Source organism: Sebastes umbrosus, chromosome 10, assembly GCF_015220745.1.
Source record: "Sebastes umbrosus isolate fSebUmb1 chromosome 10, fSebUmb1.pri, whole genome shotgun sequence".
Classification (NCBI taxonomy): Eukaryota; Metazoa; Chordata; class Actinopteri; order Perciformes; family Sebastidae; genus Sebastes; species Sebastes umbrosus.
Window position 1 is genome coordinate 28,142,192 of NC_051278.1, and position 23,512 is coordinate 28,165,703.

The following is a 23,512-nucleotide window of genomic DNA, read 5'->3' on the forward strand; positions in this document are numbered from 1 at the left end:
TAGCTGGTCGAGGTGGAGCTATTTCTAACTACTTAATATACTGTTAGGTAGTTTTATGTAAAGCCATACATCATATCGACAGAATATTTAATCAGCAACTATTCTCAGAATCTGTTTATTCTAATTTTTTAAGCAGAAGTGCTGACCTCCTGTTCCAGCTTTGCCTATGTGAAGAATTCCTGCTTTTCTTTCTTTCATATCGTTGTGTGTTTACATGGATATGATGATTTATGAATAAGACCTTATCCCATTTATGAGAAACCCGAATATGCTAGCTGGAGTTCTCTGAAAGAAACTGCACACTGTTGTATTTATACACCTTATTCCAGTTATTGAATGCCAACGGCTATCTGCGCAGGTGCGGCTCAGCCAAGTGATGTGACAGATATCCAAACAATGACGGCATCGAAAGCATCTCAGTTCTAAAGCAATAAAGAAACATTTTGAGTTCTGTCTTTGGGTAACGAAAGAGGCTGCATATTTTCATCCAATACTCCCCTGTCCTACGTAGTAGTAGTGACATTGACTGGCTGACAGTGGTTAAAGTTATAAGAGTAGCGTCTCTGCTTTCAGGAACAGCTCAGTGTGTAGTGTGTGTGGTTGAGAGAGAGAGAGAGAGATAGAGAGAGAGAAAGAGAGAGACGGTGGATGTGCTCAGAGCAGACAGCTGTTGGCGATCGAAGCAGAGAAGAAATTAGAAGTTAAGTTGTCAAGTGGTAGTAGGGTGGATGTGGCTGAGAGGTAAAGCCAGTTGTCCACCAATCGGAAGGTCAGTGATTCAATCCCTGGCTCTTCTGGTCACATGGCACCATAACTCCTTTTATTATTTCAAGCAAATATGTATATCTTTGATTTGCCTATAATGGTCTAATGATGCCAATTGTAGTTGTGCACTTGTGCTTCATCTTAAATTTAAATAATTCATCATTATGATTATTATGATGATGATCATAATTGGGGTGCCCCCTCCGGCACTTGGTGCCCTACACACAGCGCGTGGTGGTGAGGGCAGCGGTCCTGGGTGTGTGAATGAGTATTTAGATCAGATCCTGATGGTCAGGTTGGCTCCTTGTATGGCAGCCTCTGCCATCAGTGTATGAATGTGTGTGTGAATGGGTGAATGCTGACACGTAATGCAAAGCAGTTTTGAGTGGTCGGATGACTCGAAAGGCGCTGTATAAATGCAAGTCCATTTACCATTTAGTAAATGTCGCTGTAGAAGCTGTTTAATTAGAAATAATGGATTTATTCTAAAGAAGAGAGAACAATTATTTTATAAATGATACTGAGATTCGGTAATGGTTTATTTCAACCAATTACTCTTTTATATTTTGGTCTTCCTCTTGGCTCTCTCTCTCTCTCTCTCTCTCTCTCTATATATATATATATATATATATATGTGTGTGTGTGTACTGTATTACTACTGTAATAATACTGTATTCTGTTGACATGCTGTCTCCCCCTAAAAACCCCCTGTACGCCCCTAAAAAAGACACAAATGGGTTCAAAGACCAAGTCAGATACAGATACCTCAAAATTGAACAGTAGTTGAGAAAATGTACTTTCCACTACTGCTCACAAACATCATAAAAAATGCAAAATGCTTTCATTATGGCAGAACTATTCTATATCGGGACATATCGGGCTGAGACAATAGCCGTGTTTCCATTCATACATGTGTTTATTCACATTTTGAAGTATTGATTCAGAAAAGCTGTAAGGAAAGTTGATGAGCTAAACAGGATATGGAAATAAACTCTGACGTAGCAAACATTTAACTCCGATGACGTCTTATAGGATATTCCCATAACGTGAATACTTGTCTTCGTCTCCGGACAACATGAAACGTGGCCAATACTGCTGACCTGATAGAACAATTAAAACTTGGAAATTAAATCCTGAATATCTCTCTCCATTTTTTTCTCGTAGATGGTAAGATGGCCAAGGTGGCTTGTTTTTGTTTCTGATTCGCAACCTCTACTTTTCCTACTCTGTTTACTAGCGGATTACAAGCCTATTGCACCAAGTTCTGACCAAACTACATTTAGTCAACTAATTTCTTAAAAAGTCAAAAACACCTTTTTCAAATATAAAACGGCGCCTTCGTTGGATTATTTACTTTTAACGGTCTGCTTTTGACTCTATATTCTTGTTTCTTCTTGTTTGATGTTTAAATTCTACATGGCAGCTGCAAAGTCAGGAAAGGAGAAAGACATGACCATGATTTAGATATACAGTTATGACAGTGTTAGAGACCTTGTGGGAAGTTACTGGCTTTGACCACAGTCTGGCTTGCCTGTGACAAATTCCATCTCAACCATCAATAAGTTCACTTTACGGCTGACGATAGATAGTCCATAGTACAACCATTAGCAATTACAAGGTTGTTACTGTAAGACAGCTGATGTATTATGTATGTCCTGTGTCCTGACACCAGGGAATAGCTAGAAGATTTTGCAGAATACTCTCTGAACATACTGTAGGCCTATATAAACAGTGTTGCCAGGCTACTGTGAGAATAATTACAGTAGGCCAGCTGCTAATTAGCAAAGTGGGAAACCTAGCAAGCAGCGCGATGATATGGACAGTGAAAATGCCATGGCTGTCTGTACTGTTACGAGTGCCGGAAGTGACATAGCTGGCTGACTCAAAATGCGAAAGTGAGTGTGCATATAGCCTATAATCTTGACTAAAGCAAATAACTAAAATGTAACTATACTTTTTTATACAGCCTAAAACTAAATCTGGTGCAACACTAACTCAAGTTAGAAGTCAATTTCACTACACTTTAAAGGGACTGTTTGTAACTTCTTACACTTACACGCTTATAAATCACTGCGGGTCGGTGTCCCATGCGTGCTCGCGTGTGGCTACGCTGTTCCAACACAAACTACACAGAAGCACCAAAACCGCAAAGTTGTATCTAGTGAAGCCCGTCTTGCAAAACAGTGTTGTCTATTCCTGCTTCTGCCCCCTGACGTTGTCAGAAGACACAGGGGAGACCGTAGCTTTGGTCTCCATGGCCGGAGTCTCTGCTGTAGGCCTACTCTGCTCCTCTGCCTGCCTGCTTGCCTTCACTCACACTCCGCACTCGTTCTCACGCGCTATCTTGCTCCTCCTCTTATGTGCATGCGCGCACATTACACACTGCAGAAGAGTTAGTTTAGCTCTGAGAATATCTAGTGAATGTACAGTGGATGTTTATGCAAATATAAATGCAGCAGCTCCTCCAGACCAACAGAGGTTTCCCGTGTCGTTTCCTGCTGCTGAGTGAATAGACAGGGATCCGGAGCGAGTAACGTTATCGTCTCCGACCAAAACTCCGGTGTCTCCCCCCCTGTTCCTTCTGACCATGGTCGGGAGACTGAAGCAGGAAAACACAGCATCAGCATTGATTCATGGAGAGACCTTCGTCTGGTCAGCTAACATTACTGCCAAGCAGGTGAAATATAGAGTGATATTGTGGTTTTAGCTGACATGTGTCACCTCACTGCGTTGATCAATGCTCGTTCATGTCTATGTAGAGCAAGCACAAGCGCGAGCAACAGGACGCTGACTTTTGTTGACTTAACGGCCACAGGTGTCGCTGTTAAGAAGCAATTTCTGATTCTTACATAGAGTCCCTTTAAGTAACAACACATGTAAATACAAATTTGGGAACAGATAAATATAACTAACAACCAATAATTTGGCTAGTCACTTTTTGTCATCATATCATAACACCTACTGGTTAGATTGAAGAGGGAGATCCAAAATTTCCACTTGTCATAGACAATAAGTATTGGTCGAGGTCTCTCAAACTGGATTTCCATTTCATTTGTCGTGGAAGTTTATGGTCCTGAGCGGATACTGTACATCCTAAAAATATTACCATATATTCTTTATGTGAAATAATAGCATCAAAAATATAAAAACCAGCCTATGATATATGAATGAATTATTCCCTGTTCTTCGTTTAGAATCAAATGCTGGTTTTAAGGTTTTTATAATCATAGGAAAACTTTCAACCCTACTCTCACTTGGGGAACTTTTGGATATCATGGGGTAACTTGGTAACATGGGTAACTAATTGTTTTGTACATCAGAAGGACATAGTAAATTTGACCTGTTTGCCTTTGCTCTACTGCAGAGACAGTAGTTTCCCTTTATGAGTTGCTATAAATTCCAATGGTGCGAGCCATGTGCAGCATGCTCACAGACTTTGTTTGTAGAGAGTTCAACATTTCTTAACCAACTTTCAATTCTGTCTCTCCATTCTGGGACTACCCCAGAAGGTACTGGGACAGGGAAGGGGTCCCTGTTTTAGACAGACACGCTCACATTCACACCGACGGGTAATTTAAAGTCCTCAAACCCTGTATGACTTTCGTGTGTGGGAGGAAACCAGAGCCCCAACAGGAAACCCACGCAGATACTCCTCACAGAAAGACCCCCCAGCCAGACAATATTTTCATAATTTCACAATAGACTACAACAGCAGCGCTTGCCTGTTCCTGTCACACATTTAAATCTCGTGAAATTTCTTGAGTAAATAGCTGACTCACTGTTGAAGCTTGTTCTTGGGAGAGGACTCATTTGTTGGTCTTGATCTTGACTCAATCTCAACTGTGCTTGGTGTTGGACTTGTCTTGGACATGACATAAGAGCTCTCTGAAGTGAGTGTGATTTAAATGTCACTGACACATCAAATATTAAGCAAATGCATTAATAAAAGTAAAATGAGTACGAAAATAAAGCAAGAACACTTCATGTTGCTTTGCTACTGACAGTGTGACACATAGATGCCTCACAAACAACAAACAGGCCATTCTGAAACTTCTCTTTTACTTTGTCTGTGTGGACATCACGCTGCTTTCACGGTGCGTAAAACATTAATGCGTTATATGTCAATTGCTACGGGATACACACACTGACACATTCTTATGTTTTTCTTCCTTTTGATTTAACAGCTCGGCTGTGCATGTTACAGTCAGCTGTGCCCTTTAGCATGACTTGTGCTTTTCTGCCTCCACAATGGGTCACTGTGTCTCTGCCTCTGGTTTGCGGATGCGTCATTGTGTGTTTTATGCATAGTCCAGTGACATAGGCTGCTTGTAGGTGCACTCACAGACACATATTCAGACAGAAAGTATAATACCAATGCAGAGACATACACCGGCACACACACACACACACACACACACACACACACAGTACACTGTTCTTGAAAGCCCTGCCAAACATTAAGATCTGTTGAATGTTCACAAAATACCAACTTAACAAAGTTAGACAGAGACACAACTGTAATATAATGCCATCTTTGACTTCTACTTCTTGCTTCAGCCCAACACTGACAGCTTTAACTACACAAAATGAAGCCATAGCTGAAAAACTACTTGCTAAAACTGTAAACTGTCATTTTGTCCATTCGTCTTGAAAGGCGACAATCAGCCCTTAAATGTTGTTCTTGCTAACACAGAAACTAGCAGTTATAAATATCACATATATTTCACAAGCAGTCAAATCTTACCCCTTGAACAGCAGCGTAACAGTAACCATCCAGGCTAAAGATCAGACCCTTAACTGAGATATCTGTAACTGCTGCTGGATGCTGCAGTCTGCTACTGGCTGTCAAGCAGAGAGACTCCCATGGTGGAGCTTATACTACGCTACAGTCCTCCTCTGTTGGTAAACACAGCAGCCTGGAGCAGCAGCAGTCCTGCCATGTGACCTTACCCCCACACACACACACACACACACACACACACACACACACATCAGGTTTATTACATTTCTGAGAACCTTCCACTGATTACACTTCACCCTCGCCGTAATCTTAACTACGTGCTTGAATCCTAACTTGCACACTTTTAGAAGAGGAACAAATTATTATTGATTAAAGTAGAAGTGAGAAATATGCTCCTAAAGACCCAAACAGTTAGTTCATAATTTTGATTATGTATGAATATGTCAAAGTCAACACGATAATAATGCGCATAAAATGCTAATTCATTTTAACGCCACTAATTTCTTTATCAAATTAACGCACATTTTTAGGTTGTGGTGGGCTCAGTTTTAAAGCTACAGTGAATGTGAATCAAAGGATAGCATCATATTAAACTAGAAAACCTAAGGAATCCGTCGGTACCAACCATGTCATACTAGCTTGTTGAGAAGGAGGTTAAATAACGCTCCAAACTTGCACAAAATTTTGGTGAGGGGGTCCCTTGACCTCTGACCTCCAGATGTGTATGAAAATGGGTTCTATGGGTACCCACGAGTCTCCCCTTTACAGACATGTCCACTTTATGATAATCACATACAGTTTGGGGCAAGTCAGAGTCAAGTCAGCACACTGACACACTGACAGTTTTCCATGTTATGATTTGAGCATATATTTTATGCTAAATGCAGTACCTGTGATTGTTTCTGGACAATATGTTTCATTGTTTTGTGTTGTTAATTGATTTCCAATAAGAAATACATTTATATACATACATTTTCTGAAAGCAGCATATTTTCCCACTCCGATGTTGATAAGAGTATTAAATACTTGAAAAATCTCCCTTTAAGGTACATTTTGAACAGATTCACAATGTGAGGATTAATTTGCGATTCTCATGATACTCCTCCCCATATATATATATATACAGTATACAGTACTGTATATATACGCATTTCCGATACTGGTATCGGTATCGGAACAACTCTAGTTACACCGGGACAGGACATAAAATGATCATCTTCTATGTCTGCCTTGGCCGTTAGATGAACACTCCTAAAACTGTGTAGATTCATGACTAAAACTGTGTGTATGCACAAAGACAGAAAAATACACAAGCATTCTTCTCAAATTTAAAGAGCTGTGTGTACGCCTGACTCAATATGGAACTGGGCGCACATGCTGGAGCCTCATTTCCACTCCCACAGCTAGCCATAAATGGAAGTAGAAACGCCCTTCAAAAGCTGTTTGTGTATTGATACTTGTGCCTGCTCAACCACTCATTGGACATTAGTCAATGAGAAGAACGGCATGGTGGAGGCTATTTGTAGCGTCCTTAGGCCTACCGCTAATTCATCACATGTACATGTAAACCATCCTTGCGGTAAAATCTCAATCATCGTTATTATGAAACGTCAGAAGGATGATCAATGATTCATTCATAGCACTCATATTTGCAAATTGCTTCACAACTCAGCATAAAATTAAAGGAACTATTTGTAACTTTCAGAAATGCTTGTTAACAGCGATACCTGTGGCCGTTAAGTCAACGAAAGTCAGCGTCGGGCTCACGCTTGCTCGCTCTAAATAGACATGAACGAGCATCGCTCAAAACAGTGAGGCGACACACGTCAGCTAAAACCACAATATCACTCTATATTTCACCTGCTTGACAGTAATGTTAGCTGACCAGACGAAGGTCTCTCCATGAATCAATGCTGATCCTAGTGTTGGCTTTTCCTGCTTCAGCGGATGCTGAAGCAGCGGGGCTGAAGCAGGAAGAGACCGCGGCCGGTGTCTTCCCTGTTCTCTCCAACCGCGGCCGGAGGGAGACACCGGCATCCGGTCGGAGAAGATAACGTTTCTCTCTGCGGAGCCCTGTCACTTCACAAGACACGGAAAACCTCTGTTGGTCTGGAGGAGCTGCAGCAGTTATTTCTGCACAAACGTCCACTGTACATTCACTAGATATTCTCAGAGCTAAACTAACTCTTCTGCAGTGTGTAGTGTGCGCGCATGAATGTGAGAGTAGAGTGAGAATGCGCGCGTTGTGTGAGTGAAGGCAGGCAGGCAGGGGAGCAGTCTGAACAGCGTAGCCACACACGTGGGCGCGCATGGGACACTTACCCGGTAGATTTATACCTGTAAAAAGTTACAAACAGTCCCTTTAAATGATTAACAGGGAGATGATGCTCAAATGTAAATAAAAAGAAGGATGCAATTTAGCACTCATAAATAATTTAGAATTAATTTTATAAATGTGCCTTTGATTCATATTTTACAAAATGCTGTGTAGACTGCAAAAATAATAACACAATCAGTGAAATTGGCAAACAACCTAAAAACAAGGTGACCCATCTCTCAACTCGTATTCAGTCTCCTCCTCATCATGTCACCCGCAGCAGTCTCAGCTAAGCTGTGTGTACGCTGGTCTGAAGTACGCGTGAAACCGCCTCCTTTATACCAATACCAGGTTGTGTGTGAGAAACAACGTACGCATGGTTTCTACAGCTGACCCCAGGTTTCCCGTTCAGCTCTATTTCCTGTAGACACCTCATCACAAAAAACATTTCTGCTTCCCATACTCCATAATAACACTGAACAGCACCCTGTGTGACAGCAGTGTCAACCCACACAAACCTATACTGAACCTGTCTGAAGTATCCTATGAGTACAATGTTCTACGCCATGTAGGCCTACTGAACAACATATACAGTGTAATCTTGGACCTGTTTGTTCCAAAGTAAAAACACAAATGTACCCAAACAGCTAATTAGTAAGAACCTCAAACCTAAAAAAGGAACTATGTAGTTTGCCTATCCTCTGATAGGGGAACTGCAGAGATGGTGATAGTCACTCTACTAGCAACGTATCACACGTAGTAGTTTAATCCAATACATATTGATTAGTGCAGCTTCAATATCTTATCTTATTTAATATTTTTATCTGCATTTATAGAAAATTTGGTAAAGACCGCAGAAAGCAGATTCCATCCTCTTAATATAAAACTTTAAATATTATATCACTTTAGCCAATAAAAATATAATTATGTCAAAGGAAAGGTAGAAAGAAATTTCCCTGGTAGTAAAGCAAATCTCCCTTTGCGCTTTTAAGCAACCACATGTAAGCAATGTAAAATGCATCAGAGAGACAGATTTTTTTCATGATAATTACATTAATCGTAATTAATTCATATTAATAACCTCAATTGTACCAGATGTAGAACCCTTTAAAAGTGCACTCCTTATTGTAACCTAAATCATCTGCTGATCCAGGTTGTTAACTGTGATCAGGTTTTGTAATGTAGCTGTTTGAAGAAGACTGATTGATGGATGCATACTGAATGCAAGCAGACCCACTGAGCAGGTAATGTGTTAGGAATGGATACGATGTTCAGAGCAGACTAGACAGGTTGGAGTCTACTGCTGGAGACAGATGTTACATCGACCTTCGGTTCAGACAGCTGGTTGGATGGCTTAAGCAGATGGCCTCTGAGTTTATGACGTGTGTGTGTGTGTGTGTGTGTTCACAATCACTCATATGTCCTGTTTCATCAGTGAATGCATAACCTCCACAGACTGGTTAGTTAGTCTGGTTTATCCCACAGTTTGTACTTCATTAGCTTCGAATAAGATGTAATCAAAGCAATACAAAGTGATGCAATATTATATTACATTGCTTACATACAGTTTCCATTTAACCCCAATAACTTTGTCCTCTAATGTGGCTTTGTGCTGAAAATTCACATTTTGATCATCGTCAAAAAATCCCTTCCAGTATCAAATGAAATAAGGCATCAAAATCATTAGAGTAAGAATTGAATTATGTCACTGCTGACGGAGCTCCAGGATCTGTTTCTTCTCCCTGTCACCATATCGGCCAATCTCTTTGAAAACATGCTCATCTCTATAAGTTGAACTTTTTTATTTTTTTAGGGACGGTAATGCCATTCTGTTGGTCGTTGATCCACCACATTGGTCCAGACTGAAATACTTCAACAAATACTGAATGGATGATGAAATATATATATATATTTATATATATATTCCTGTTTACATTCAGTTTATCCATTTGAAATAGCCTACCGACTACTGTGTGGAGGTGGACATGGTTGGCAATTCAACTGCAGGAGAGAGAGTTGTAGGAGATGCTCATGACAGCAGTGCCAGGTGAGTTGACAGTTCTCCCTTTAAATGCAAATGCCTTTGGACCTTGTGGGGCAGAGAGACCAGGCCTACAGAGGTGCATTGTCTGAGGGTTGTGTATTTGTGTTGAAAGTGTGTGAGATCAGCCTAAAAATAAAAACTGTCATTGATCGCAGCAATCTGCCTCTCTGTGTCTGTGCTGAGGGAACTCACAGAGGCAGCAGTCTGGCTACACTCAGTTAGTCAGTACTGTTACTTGTGTGAATTTCCTTCTTTATGTAGGCCTACATATTTAAGGAGCATTGTTGAAGGGAGACAATGACCAATTGACCAAGCCAATGACTGCTTTGTTGTAATTAATATGCATATGATAATAAAGAACAAAACCCATGCACATGAAAACCAGGCCTGGCACGTGATAAGAGCGCACCGATTTGTATCCTTGATTGGAAAACGGAGAAGCATCCTTGCGAGGGAGCATATGCTCCCCGCATGCACAAATGCGGTCACACGAGCACCGGGCTATAACAAGCGTGAGCTCGACCCTCCTTACGCGCTCGCAACTGCTCGCTTGTCAAGTTGACTTTTGAGACTCTGGAGGCGAGGCTATAGACAGTGGATGATGTCTCCGCCCCTTTGATTGCACTGCCATGCAGCCGTTAACTGTTCCAAAAGTTAATGAGGCTCACGTTCACGCTCATTGATCACAATGTATATATTCAAATATACATCATGAAATTTGTGAATCGACCGACAGGCCAGGCTGTCTGGAGGTTGCAAAATACACTCTTCTGCGTGGTCCGCTCTGCGCCGAGGTAACAACGGACACTGGCGGGGTTCTGTAAGCTGCGACTCTATCTGTGGAGATGTAGCAGTCAGTGGACAATTTCTGATTGCTGAAGAAGAAAGGATAGTTGGCAGCTAGGGAGGCTGCCTTATTTACTGTGGGTATTCGAGTAGGCATGTTCTGATTAGCTGGCTACATTTATGCAATGCGCGTGATTGGAGCAGAGTATTATCCATAGAGTCCAGTGGAGGCAAGAGCCTGTGTGAGTTAGAACATCGGACAAACCCATTGGTGCAAATTTGATGTCAAGTGTATGATTTTCCTGCTCTATTGTCATTTGATTGCTCTTTATATACATATGTCATCATTTCAACAAATCTGAAAGGCTGCTCTTTGAAAGCCTCAGCAGGAGTCATGTAGACAATATAGAAAAGTTACTGTGGGTCAAAACTGACAATGGACTAACTTCATGTACAGTACAGACACCATTTTGCTAATATATTTGTGTTTTTATTAGCGTGTAATACAATTCTTATTTATCATAGTAATGTTGGTATTTTTTTCTGTGAGAAATAACTGAAAGGGAAAAATCACAGTCAGTTTGACTAAATATTTTTTCTCAGTTAGTGCTGTGATTCTGCACGCAGCACATGAGCCCAATGGAAAGTACACTGGCTAATCTAAATCCATACAATGTGCAACATGATGATTTAACCTTGCATTTTCATGTTCATGCTGTTCCAGTAGGCACTATGAGTATTAAATAGACTGTTTGACTGTAAAGACGTAAGGTCAGGATTTACAAGAATGCTTTATTTTTCAACCTACATTTTATCCTGCCTATCCTCGATTAAACAATTCAAAATACAAATGCTAAGAGGAGGTTAAACAAAGGGGATGGTGCAGCAAACACCTGACAATGTTTGAAAGAATAAAGCATACAATGAATACACAAAATGCATATTCTTTAAAAGAGTATTTTTTTTTTGTGTATACAGTGTACAGTATATTTCTAGAACATTAAATAGTGCATTTCGAAATCAAAGAGAAAAATACACCAAGTATTCTAAAAAGGTCTTTTCTGGGATCTTTTTAGCACACACTGTACTTGCTCGCTTTTTATTTGAGAGCATTTTTATTGTTTATGCACTTCATTCTCTGACAAAGGCACAAGGTCAAACTAATAAAGTAATTTACTGACTGTGAGTGTGTGTGTGACATGGGTGGCTGTGTCTCAGAGGGCAGTTTGATCCCCGGCTCCTGCATGTCGAAGTGTCCTTGGACAAGATACTGAACCCTAAATTGCTCCCGTAGGCTGAGCCATCTGTGTGAGCGAATGTGTGAGCATTAGATCAGATCCTGATGGGCAGGTTGGCTCCTTCTATGGCAGCCTCTGATATCACTGTATGAATGGGTGAATGGGTGAAAGTTAACATGTAGTGTAAAGCACTTTGAGTGGTCAAAAGAGTAGAAATGGGCTATATGAATGCAAGTCCATTTACAATCTCACATTCCAGGAGTCAGGGTTGTGCGTTTAAAGAAAGTGACATCAGTCAAGTCAAGCTATGCATGCCATTAATAAATACGGGTTTATTTCATCATTTTGACCTATTCTACATTCACTCGTCCCTCTCAAAGAGCAATGAGCCACATGCGGATATGCTGACATACAAGTACTGCCTCTTCATCTGAGAACACGCCACATGTGTTTCACATTTATAATGAAAAAAACAAAGAAAAAAACTCAGCTCCGAAGGACATGATGAGTGGACTTCCTCACAATATTTCCAAAGCAATCAAAATTCTGCATCTACTGTATTTAACTGAACAACCCAATCAGGGACCATGAAAACAAGCAAGAAACTCTATCTGGGTAGACAAGATGATAATCTGCCATATCAATATGGGGGGAGTGTTGACTATTTGTGATGTACTTTAGCCCATTTACAATACCTAACATGATGAATTATTTAGACTGTTACTGATGATTTCCAGATGTTTTAATGTGACTTTCTTACCTTACAGCCCTTGATTTCTATGTATTTCAGTACAATATGCTTCAACTTGTAGACTTGAAACTTGTTTGAGTTATGTAATCCTGCAAAGAGAACATTGTCTGCTTTTATTGTTGTCACCATTATGACTGACAGTGCAGACTTTTCAATTCAGATGTGATTATCAGAGACAGCAGTCTATTTTGTTTTCATAACTTTATGGAGGGTAATAGGTAGCAGAGCCCAGGCTACATTACACATTATTATCATTATTATTTTTAGTCCTTGCCCTATGTGCCACCCGGCGCAACAAGGACTAAGTAAGTAAGTATCATTATTATCACACTGACTGTGGATATTTAATATATTCTAATTATAATTCTGTATGTAGGTCTAGTTTGTTGAGAAAGAAAAATGTTAACCTGTAAGACCCAGTCAGACTGTATAAAGGGTTTGCATCTTGATGTTTGCTGTTCGTGATGAAAATTGGTTGAAAAGGAAAGTGTACAGGTGAGGGAGAAGGAAAGGAGAGGGAAGAGGAAAGAGAGAAAGATGAGACAAGCTTCCAAAAAAACTTCCAAACAGGAAGTCCGGAAACCGGGACCCAAATTGGTCTGAAATACCAAGGTTCAAGCCTTGGTTGTACTAATCTTCAAATGACATGCTGCTTCCCTCTGCGATCCTGAACGACTATATTGTCTTTCAGGCTGTAGCTGGTTAGAGTGAATGCACTGATATCATATGAATCTAGAAAACCTAAGGAATCCATTGGTGCCAACCATGTCATGTTAGCTTGTCGGGAAGGATGGCCATTTTCAAAGGGGTCCTTTGACCTCTGATCTCAAGATATGTGAATGGCATTTACAGACCAGCCCACTTGATAAACCATGAACCACCATGCAGTTGCATGCAGTATAAATGTGTGTTATTTTCATCTATTCTAAAAATGATGGAGTTGAATATTTCTACATACTGGGGTCCCTAAACAGTCTTGAATTACATAAATCTGTAAAGCTGAGACTCTTGCGGATCCAATGAGCCCAACTATATTCATGTGTGATGATGTTAGTCCCCATAGGAGACATTTCATTGACCTCACTGTATAAAATGACCTGTGGTGACCTCTAGGATAATCACAGCCTCATGAAACTTTACAGTCACAAACTAGAGACCTAGAGCATTCAGAGGATGGATGGCTTTCCTAGCTAGATTGACAATAAGGGGGTTTCTGAGCAGTTTACACAACAGAAGTGCTCGCCATTGAATCGGTGAAAAATGCCATTCTTGCAGAAATCTCCAAATGTCAAAAATCTTTGATACCAAATCCCAGCATGGCTTTTTCTATGGTGTTCCTCAAGGTCTTGGTGTCTTAATGTGGTATTTTGGAGCGATTATTGATAATTTGTTATCAATTCTTGAGTGGTAAAAACAATGGTTAAATTTAGCACCAAATCTGTGAAACAAATGTTATTAACCCAACTGCTTGCTGCAACAACTTATGAGTGATAAGAGGGGGATGGCTGAGCTTAATCACAAATTAATCTTCAGGTTCCCAGCATTCAGATGATGTACACCACTTCTATGTGACATCTACTGTTGACCTGCTATCTCCCCTTAAATAAAAAAAAGACAAAAACGGGTCTAAGTGGGTCTCTTATGGTTAAGAGCAAATATTACTGGGCCCAATACAGAAAATTGTACATGAACATTTAATATCCAGGAACTTCCCGCTTGTATAGTTGACATCAAGGTGCCAGAACTGTATACACACTCCTGGATCAGATCAAGACACACATTTATGGCACATTACAGGATGCAGTCTGTTTGCAGTTACACATGTCTCCTCAAAAATCATATCATTTTTTGGTTCAGGCGATCTCTCCCTGGATATAATGTGTGTATACATTATTCCCCCACCCTGCCATATTCCCCAATCTACACACAATAAATAATAATTGCTAATAAATGCTTACTCTATACAGGGCAGTAATAGGGCCTGGACCCTCCTCTGGCCCCCCCTAACTGTTGCAAATATTTTCGCACATTTTTCATAGCCTAGAAAAAATTTTCTATTCATAGCAGTGATAAAATGTACGTTACTGAATGAGTATTATTGTGTTTATTGTTATATGTGTATTGTTGGGGGTGTTAAATGGACTGTACTTATATATCACTTTTCTAGTCTTAGCAGCCGCTCAAAGCACTTAACAACACAAGTCAGCATTCACCAATTTACACATACTGTACATTCATACACTGGTGGAAGAGGCTACTATACAAGGTGCCACCTGTTCCTCAGGAGCGGTTAACACATGCACACTCAGCAATTTGGGGTTCAGTATCTTGCCCAAGGACACTATTGGTGCCTTCAAATGAAACTTGTGCGCTCGTGTTTACAACATGTGAAGTCATGTACACAACATGCTTGGCGTTCAAGTGGTTAAGTTGTGAGAACAAGTTGTGCTAAGCAATGGCAATATTAACGTTACTGTCGGCGTCTAGAAGCCACAGAGACTAACAATTTAGCAAGTGGGTAACAGAGGAAAAAGATGAGGTCGTTGGGAATATCAGCATTTTCCTTAGACATTATAAAATTACGAAGAAAAACTATTTATGGCTAAAATTACAATATATCAACTTATTATGCACCGAAAAATGAACTTCCATAACTTCCGCCATTTCTGTCAACATGAAGAAACACGTCACAAGTCGTGAACTCGGAATTTCAGAAACTTTCCACTCTCGAGGTCGTGAATACGACATGAGGGGGGCGTTCATATGGGCCTAACCTAAACCTCGGCAAACAAGACCCCATTTGAAGGCACCATTTGACATGTAGAATGCAGGGGCCAGGGATCGAGCCACCAATCTTCCGATTAGTGACCTCCTGAGGTATGTAATAATTGTGCTTCATATTTTTTGGTACACCTAAAATCACATGTGGCCCCAGCCTGGCCCCCCATTTTGCATGGTCTAAAACCACCACTGACTATAACTTGCTACCTAGCCAACTAAACTATGTAAATAAGTATAACGTATGTAAATATATCAGTGCACACATCTCAGATATGAGATTACTACAAGCATGCAATCATCTGTGCAAACCCAAAACTAATGGTGTAAAGGCATGACGGTTTGTGTACATTCATAAATACCAGACAATAAAGGGTAAAGAAGATAATTGCTTAATGAACTGATACTACAATGAACTAATAGTAAAAACAGTAAGAAACAGTGTGTAGCCAATGTTTGACAATAAATGTACTGACCATTGGATGTCTATGGGGTAACTATGTGCGTTCACTCATCGTTGATTGTATTCATGTTAAATGCAGGCAACAGGCTGTCACACTATCTACTATAGATACTGCCATGTACAGTGCAAGTAGCAGTCTAAAATACTGCAGCGAGGACAAAGATTAAAATTGGTGTATTTATATCATGTGGTATATACAACTACCACAAGACTATCAAACACACACAGCTATGACAAAGACAACTAGCCCACTAAATATCCCCCAGATCAGTAACAAGACAACCAAGTCTTTAGATGATCGATGTCCATCCAAACCAGGACACAGTTGTCACCATATGCTATTAGAGTACATTCAAATTCACATTACAGCTGGTATTAGAAAGATATTCTAGGTCCTAATTTTACAAAGCAATTCAGGAAGTCACTACGGATGACAGCTCTGTTTTTTAATGTTAATGCAGGTTTCTATTCAAACATTTAGGTAACCACGTATGCACCTTACCTCATCTGAGACTTTCAACCAGCCGAGATCTACCAGCAGACCACATGGATCCACCTTTTAAACATGGTCATTTATAGATCCACCTTTTGTCTGTTCAAATCCACATCAAAACCCAAATCCAGCAGGATCCAAAAGGCTGCTACTGAAGCCAGCATAGCTCTTCTAGTATCTGCTAAGTCTTTCTTCAGATGGCCCTCTATCATTCTAAAGTCCTTTGTCTGTCTCAGCCATATAGAGTAGGCCTACTGCTGCATATTCAGCCAGCTCTGATCCCAGTGTGTGAGTTGTTTGTCTAAATGGCCACTAGACTTCCTCCAATTCTTTCCCAACTTAGTTTTCCTGCCTGTGTTGGTTCGTTTCCCTGGACTGAGCTAAATATAGGGACCACACAAGGTAAAGTGGAAAAGAGCTGAGCAGGAAATGTATCACAATATGCTTGTGCGCACGTTCGTGTTTAATTTGTGTGTCTTCCTGTTTTAAGTCCCACCAACATTCATGACAACTTTGTAAATTAAATGTCCAGTGAACTATATGTTTGCAACTGGGCAGAGGTTAGGTGATTACATTATTTTTTTATTTTGCATTTCTGAGAGGATTTTTCTACCTAACCACTTCACAAGTAGGGGGGAGGAAGTGTGTGTGTGTGTGTGTGTGTGTGTGTGTGTGTGTGTGTGCGTGCGTGCGTGCGTGCGTGCGTGCGTGCGTGCGTGCGTGCGTGCGTGCGTGCGTGCGTGCGTGTGTGTGCGTGTGTGCGTGCGTGCGTGTGTGCGTGCGTGCGTGTGTGTGTGTGTGTGTGTGTGTCTGTGTGTTGTTGCTCTGCGCTTGTGTGAGAGGGTCAACCCATCCCATATTCCCCTCTAATGACGTTGTTCACATTGTTTTGTCTCTCTGGGCTTCTAAAACTGTCTGCCTAAACACTGCACATCCTGCTGCCTGGTTGGACAAAAATAATTGAACTCCTACTTTTATTGTCACATTTTCAACAAAGGGCTGTACGACTGCTACTGTGGGGACACTGGAATTTAGTGTAATTTAGTATGAGATCAAATGGAGTGAAAATTGGTTAAGGTTTATTGATTCTCTGGTTGATGAATTGGGTCGTGTGTATGTAACAGAGATAACCCCAACATTATGATACATTTAGTGGAACTGTCTGGCTGAAATAGCGGAATGATGAAGTTTTGCACAGCATCCTTCATCAAATAAATTACACTGGCTAATGCTATGAATAGTCCCAATCTCAAACGTGTAAAGGACATCCTACAATCTTAAAGGATAGTTTCCCATTTTTCAAAGTGTATCTATACTCACATGCCCATATGTACATCGAAATAGTTATATTATCCATGGTCACTTCCTAATGTGATTCTCATATAAGAAAAATCCAGTCCTCCCCCATGTGGAAAAATGCCTTCTTAACATGAAGCTTCAGCAGTCTGAGTTGGTCAAATCAAGTGGGTAACTTCCACAGTTGGTATTTTCAGTAAAGAAAAAATCCCTGTCATACAAAAGCCTCAGTTGTTAATGGGTTAGCATAACATTATATCCATACAGTATACAGCCAGCAGACACAGATAAACACCAGTACGCCAAGTTCAGACTTCAAGTTCAACTCAGTCCAAACTCCCGAGGATGGGAGGACGCAGTATACGCTCAATTTGCAATTGGAACAGCAGTGTTCTTGATGACATCAACAGCCCCGCTCGGCTCTTCAACACAACTGTACCGTACTGTACTGTGACAGAATAATCTCAAGTCAAAGGTCCACTAAAAGACTTTTTCATTGACAGTGAGATGCAGTCAATAGGTACACCTGTATCAATCTGTAATGCTTATTAAAACATTTAATACAATTTAATCAAGACCGGTCTTCCTCTGTTCATTTTCATTAACCCTAACAGATCCACCATAGACCTGTTTGTTTGTTTGTTTGTTTGTTTTATTAGGGGGGTACAGGGCATCTTTAGGGGGAGATAGCAGGTCAACAGTATACATCACATAGAAGGGGTGCACATCATCTGACAGTGATAAACATCTGTAATAAACATGAATTAATTAAATGAATTGTGAAAATGTATAAGGGCTTAGAACATTATGATAGAAGTATATGATGTCCATCCCCATGTTCTATTATGTCTCATTAGTTGTTGCAGCATTTTTTGGGTTGATACCATTTGTTTCACAGATTTGGTGCCTAATCTAACCATTTTTTACCACTGGAGAATTGATAAAAATGATCAATAATCCCTCCAAAATACCATATTGAGACACCAAGACCTTGAGGAACACCATAGAAAAAGCCATACTGTGATTTGGGATCAAAAACTTTTGACATTTGGAGATTTCTGCAAGAATCGCATTTTTCAATGATTGGATGGTGAGCACTCCTGTCACGTAAACTGCTCAGAAACCCCCTTATTGTCAATCTAGCTAGGAGAGCCATCCATCCTCTGAATAATCCACTTTATATTCCGGCTGTGTCTCCTCTAGAGATTCAAGATCTCGCCAATTTCATCTGCATGCCGTGTGGCTCACAGCAAAAAGAGACAGAGAAAATCATCTTTTGACAGTATATTGACATCATATCACCCTTTTTATTAGTAGTAGTAATCATATTTCTATTATTATTACAGCTATTATTACTGATAATTATATTATCACTCTATTACATCCACTGCTATTGATTATTGCTATAAGTACTATTTGTATTACTACTTACAGCTGTTGTGCTATTACTGTGGTTGCTGTGCATCTCTCTCTCTCTACTATGTTTTAGATGTGTCCAAAATTAAATTGCTCTTTTTTGTATTTTTATTATTAGTGGATACTGGCCTAATTCTGCCCTGCATGCATTATTTATAGTTTTCCTCCGGACATGTAGGAGAATCTTACAGAACTCTGCATGCGGGGTCTCAGTGGGGTGTTGATCCCATTGAGTGAAGTCTTGTTTTGTAAGTGGACCCCACACCCCCCTGCCATAGAGTGCAATCGGTTCAATAACACACTCAAAGCTCTGCATGCTTTTCACTCTCAGCCTCTACTTTGGTAGAACATCCTGAGATCTGGATCTTTTTTGGAAAATCATTATTTTGGTCTTTTTAGGGGTTTACTGTCAGGGACAAGGTCTGAAAGTACTGCTCTAGCAGGTCCAGGTCTGACAGCAGGTCCAGGTCTGACAGTACTGCTCAAGCAGGTCCAGATCTGACAGTACTGCTCAAGCAGGTCCAGGTCTGACAGCAGGTCCAGGTCTGACAGTACTGCTCAAGCAGGTCCAGATCTGACAGTACTGCTCTAGCAGGTCCAGGTCTGACAGCAAGTCCAGGTCTGACAGTACTGCTCAAGCAGGTCCAGATCTGACAGTACTGCTCTAGCAGGTCCAGATATGACAGTACTGTTCAAGCAGGGCCAGATCTGACAGTACTGCTCTAGCAGGTCCAGATCTGATAGTATTGCTGTAGCAGGTCCAGGTCTGACAGTACTGCTCTAGCAGGTCCAGATCTGATAGTATTGCTGTAGCAGGTCCAGGTCTGACAGTACTGCTCTAGCAGGCCGAGGTCTGACAGTACTGCTCTAGCAGGTCCAGATCTGACAGCAGGTCCAGATCTGACAGTACTGCTCTAGCAGGTCCAGATCTGATAGTATTGCTGTAGCAGGTCCAGGTCTGACAGTACTGCTCTAGCAGGCCGAGGTCTGACAGTACTGCTCTAGCAGGTCCAGATCTGACAGTACTGCTCTAGCAGGTCCAGATCTGATAGTACTGCTCTAGCAGGTCCAGATCTGACAGTACTGCTCTAGCAGGTCCAGATCTGATAGTACTGCTGTAGCATGTCCAGGTCTGACAGTACTGCTCTAGCAGGCCGAGGTCTGACAGTACTGCTCTAGCAGGTCCAGATCTGATAGTATTGCTGTAGCAGGAGTAGGTCGTCTCCAAACAGCAGGCATTTCACTTCCTGATTGTTGAGTCTTACCCCAGGGATAGGGGACTTTTCTATTACAGTAGCTAATTCATTCATGTAAATATTGAAGAGGGCAGGGCTGAGATTACAGCCCTGACGAACACCCTGCCCTTGGTTTAAGAATTCTGTTCTCTTTTTTTTTTTTTTACCAATTTTTATGTTGCACATGTTGCCAGTATACATTGATTTAATAATATCATATGCTTTACCCCTCTACACCGCTTTAACTTTGTAGAACAGTCCTGTATGCCAAATAGAATAAAAAGCTTTTTGAAAGTCAGTAAAACAGGCATACATTTGGGTTTTATTTTGGTTTATATGTTTATCAATCAGGGTGTGTAAGGTGTAAATATGATCAGTTGTGCATAAAGTTGGTACAAATCCAATTTGGCTTCTACTCAGGACATTGTGCTTGGTAAGGAAGTTCAAAAGTCTGGCATTCATGATACTACAGAAAACCTTCCCCAGATTACTGTTCACACAGTTGCCTCGGTAATTGTTAGGGTCAAATTTGTCTCCATTTTTGTAGATTGGGGTTATGAGTCCTTGATTCCAGATTATTGAAAATTACCTACACTCAGAACCAAATGAAATAGTTTTAATATAGTATATATAATCTCTCTCTCTCTCTTTCTCTCTCTCTCTCTCTTTCTCTCTCTCTCTCTCTCTCTCTCCCTCCCTCTCTCTCTCCCTCTCTCCCTCTTTCTCTCTCTCTTTCTCTCTCACTACACTTTATAAAAGTGAAGTTACTGAATATTTTTCCCATTAAAAATTCACCAAAATTATGCAAAAGCATATTTTTCCAAACTAAGTGTTGTAGTACAACTATGAGGAGACCATTGATGTGTGAAATCATTTTGATGGTACTACACTGTATAATACTGAAGTTATGGAATATTTTTATAGCATCTCTTTTCGGTGTTGCACTTAGACAGTCTCTGACCACTCGTCTCACAGCCGGCTGCGCATAGAGACCAATGTTATGTGTCCAGCTTGTAGGACGGCTCGTTTTGATTAAAATGAGGTTGTAGTTCGTTGTCTACCTTACTACGGTTAGAAAGACCCGTTGTTTGTGTTTTAACATTTCGTTTATGAGTTATTGATGCAGGAAGTTTGAATCTGTCAATATCTTTCCAACTTTACCGAAGTACATCATCTAGCGCGGCTCCATACATCAGCAATGCGTGGACTGTCAGGAATGATTGGAAGAAGTGCACTATGAAGTAACTTGTTCCCTCGACGGAACGAGTTACCTAACTCGAGGGAACGAGATACCTAACTCGAGGGAACGAGTTACGAACTTGAGGGAATGCGTTACTAACTTGAGGGCACGACTTAATAAAGATTTTCACCTAGGGGTCTAGGGGGGCTCCGTAGCAACCCATTACAATTACATGGCGTTAAGAAGCTTTACTCACTTCCACATACACACGAATGTTGCTGGAACCTTGAATTATACTCATTATCACATCATTCAGTTCCGCTCATTTGTATTTTAGGATCAGAAGTAACAATAAACATTCCTGAAATCAAAAGGCCACAATTACAGTGACAAAACAAAAACTAACAGAACTGGAGATACTACAACTTCAAATTCAAGAAAAAAAAAAGGGTGATGTGATAGACGGCACAAAAATGTATTTAACAGAGCAAAAGCATTAAAAGCTGAAGTAGGCGAGATTGGAGCAAATATGATTAAAAAAGGTATTTTTATAAAACGGTGGCTATATCATGGCAGTAGTACGTGAAACAGGTAACCTGAAAAATATCATGTGCCTCGGTGTCCTCCGGTGCTCCTAACGGCATCTGCAAGAGTTCACATACCGGAGGAAAACAAGCTAATCTCAGGTCCGCTGTCCAGCTGCCGTCTATGAGAGCCGGCTGTCCATCACTCGCGAACTCCGACCAAACGGTCAAACTAGGCAGCGCTGATCAAATATTAATTAATATTGTGTTACGTTAATGCCTATTTCTCGCCTCAAATGTTTTCAGAATCATCTTGTAGCGCACGGTTTAGAAGTAAAATGAGAAAGTTTGTGACGCCGCCACCATTGTGAAATCTGGTGACGGAACACCAAGTTCTGGTCACATGACCGGAGCAAATCCAATAGGAACGCTCTCTCAATGAAATGACCTGTGATTGGTCAAAGTCTCCCATCACGGGGGAGGTGCAGAAGTCTAGTTTTCTCTCAGAACACTTGAATTACAATATGCTGAAAAGTTATTATGGAATTTTTGCCCTATGATGCCAAAAATATACTGCCTACTGAAGCTATAAGTTCATACCTGTTCACTACCACTTAGTGTGGCAACAGAAAATCAGCAAAATTACCAGTGCGATTAGATGTTTGTACACCTAATTTCATCCACAGAAAATCTAAGTTATACAGTAGGCTACAGTCTTGCCACTGATTGTAGTGCAGTGTAGAAACACATCAAAATTTGAAAAAAAAAATCAAAGAGCCCACGGTTTCACCTGCTTTGTAGCAAAGATTCTTGCAAAATATGTGAAAAATATAATATAATATATATATAATAAATTATAACTTCAAGTTTACCTCCTAAATACACCTGTCGTAATGTCTATCTGAATATGTGTTAGTTTTGCCGTTTAAAGCAAATATAAAGTTCTGTTTGCCCCAGACACAAACCATTGTTATAGGACACCTTACCTTACTTACTGTGACCCAGACAAACATTACTGCCAGATGACCTCTGTAGCACAAATCATAATCCCATATTATCAGTGCTCCTCAGGATAGACAATGAAAAAAGAATCTGCTGCAGGTTAACTGTGTCTCTCCAATAACTTCCACAAACACTCTCCCTCACTTTTTCACTCACACACAGTCTATAAATAGATTCTGAGTTTACTGGAAACACAGGTTGGTGTGCAGGACAGCTCTGCAAATATAACTGTGTAGCCGTGTTCCAGATAGAGACCGAGGGGAGGAGCAGACAGAGCCAGAGAGACAGACAGAATCTAATCCAGATGGAAAATCTTCTGCAATTGATTCAACTGTTGGTCAGTGTCCTATAAGAATATATACCAGTTCAATATGCTAATACATTATGTAGGCCTAGTGTAGCATTGAGTATGGATAGTATGGTCTATCCATTATGGTAATGGATAGAAAAGAAGAGAAGAGAGAGACAGAGGAAGAGACACAA

General features: G+C 40.6%; 1 protein-coding gene across 3 annotated transcripts in view; it reads right to left on the reverse strand.

Moving 5' to 3' along the window:
- rasgrp3 (RAS guanyl releasing protein 3 (calcium and DAG-regulated)) overlaps nucleotides 1-23,159 on the reverse strand; it is a 51,658-nt gene extending 28,499 nt beyond the window's left edge. The window contains exon 1 of one of the 3 annotated variants that reach the window (XM_037783103.1): nucleotides 23,014-23,159. The gene's annotated coding sequence lies outside the window, so the exon portion shown is untranslated. Of the gene's footprint in view, nucleotides 1-5,509; nucleotides 5,660-16,385; nucleotides 16,827-23,013 lie in introns of those variants that run through there. The other 2 variants (XM_037783101.1, XM_037783102.1) reach the window with 2 other exon arrangements.
- Nucleotides 23,160-23,512: the final 353 nt, after the last annotated feature.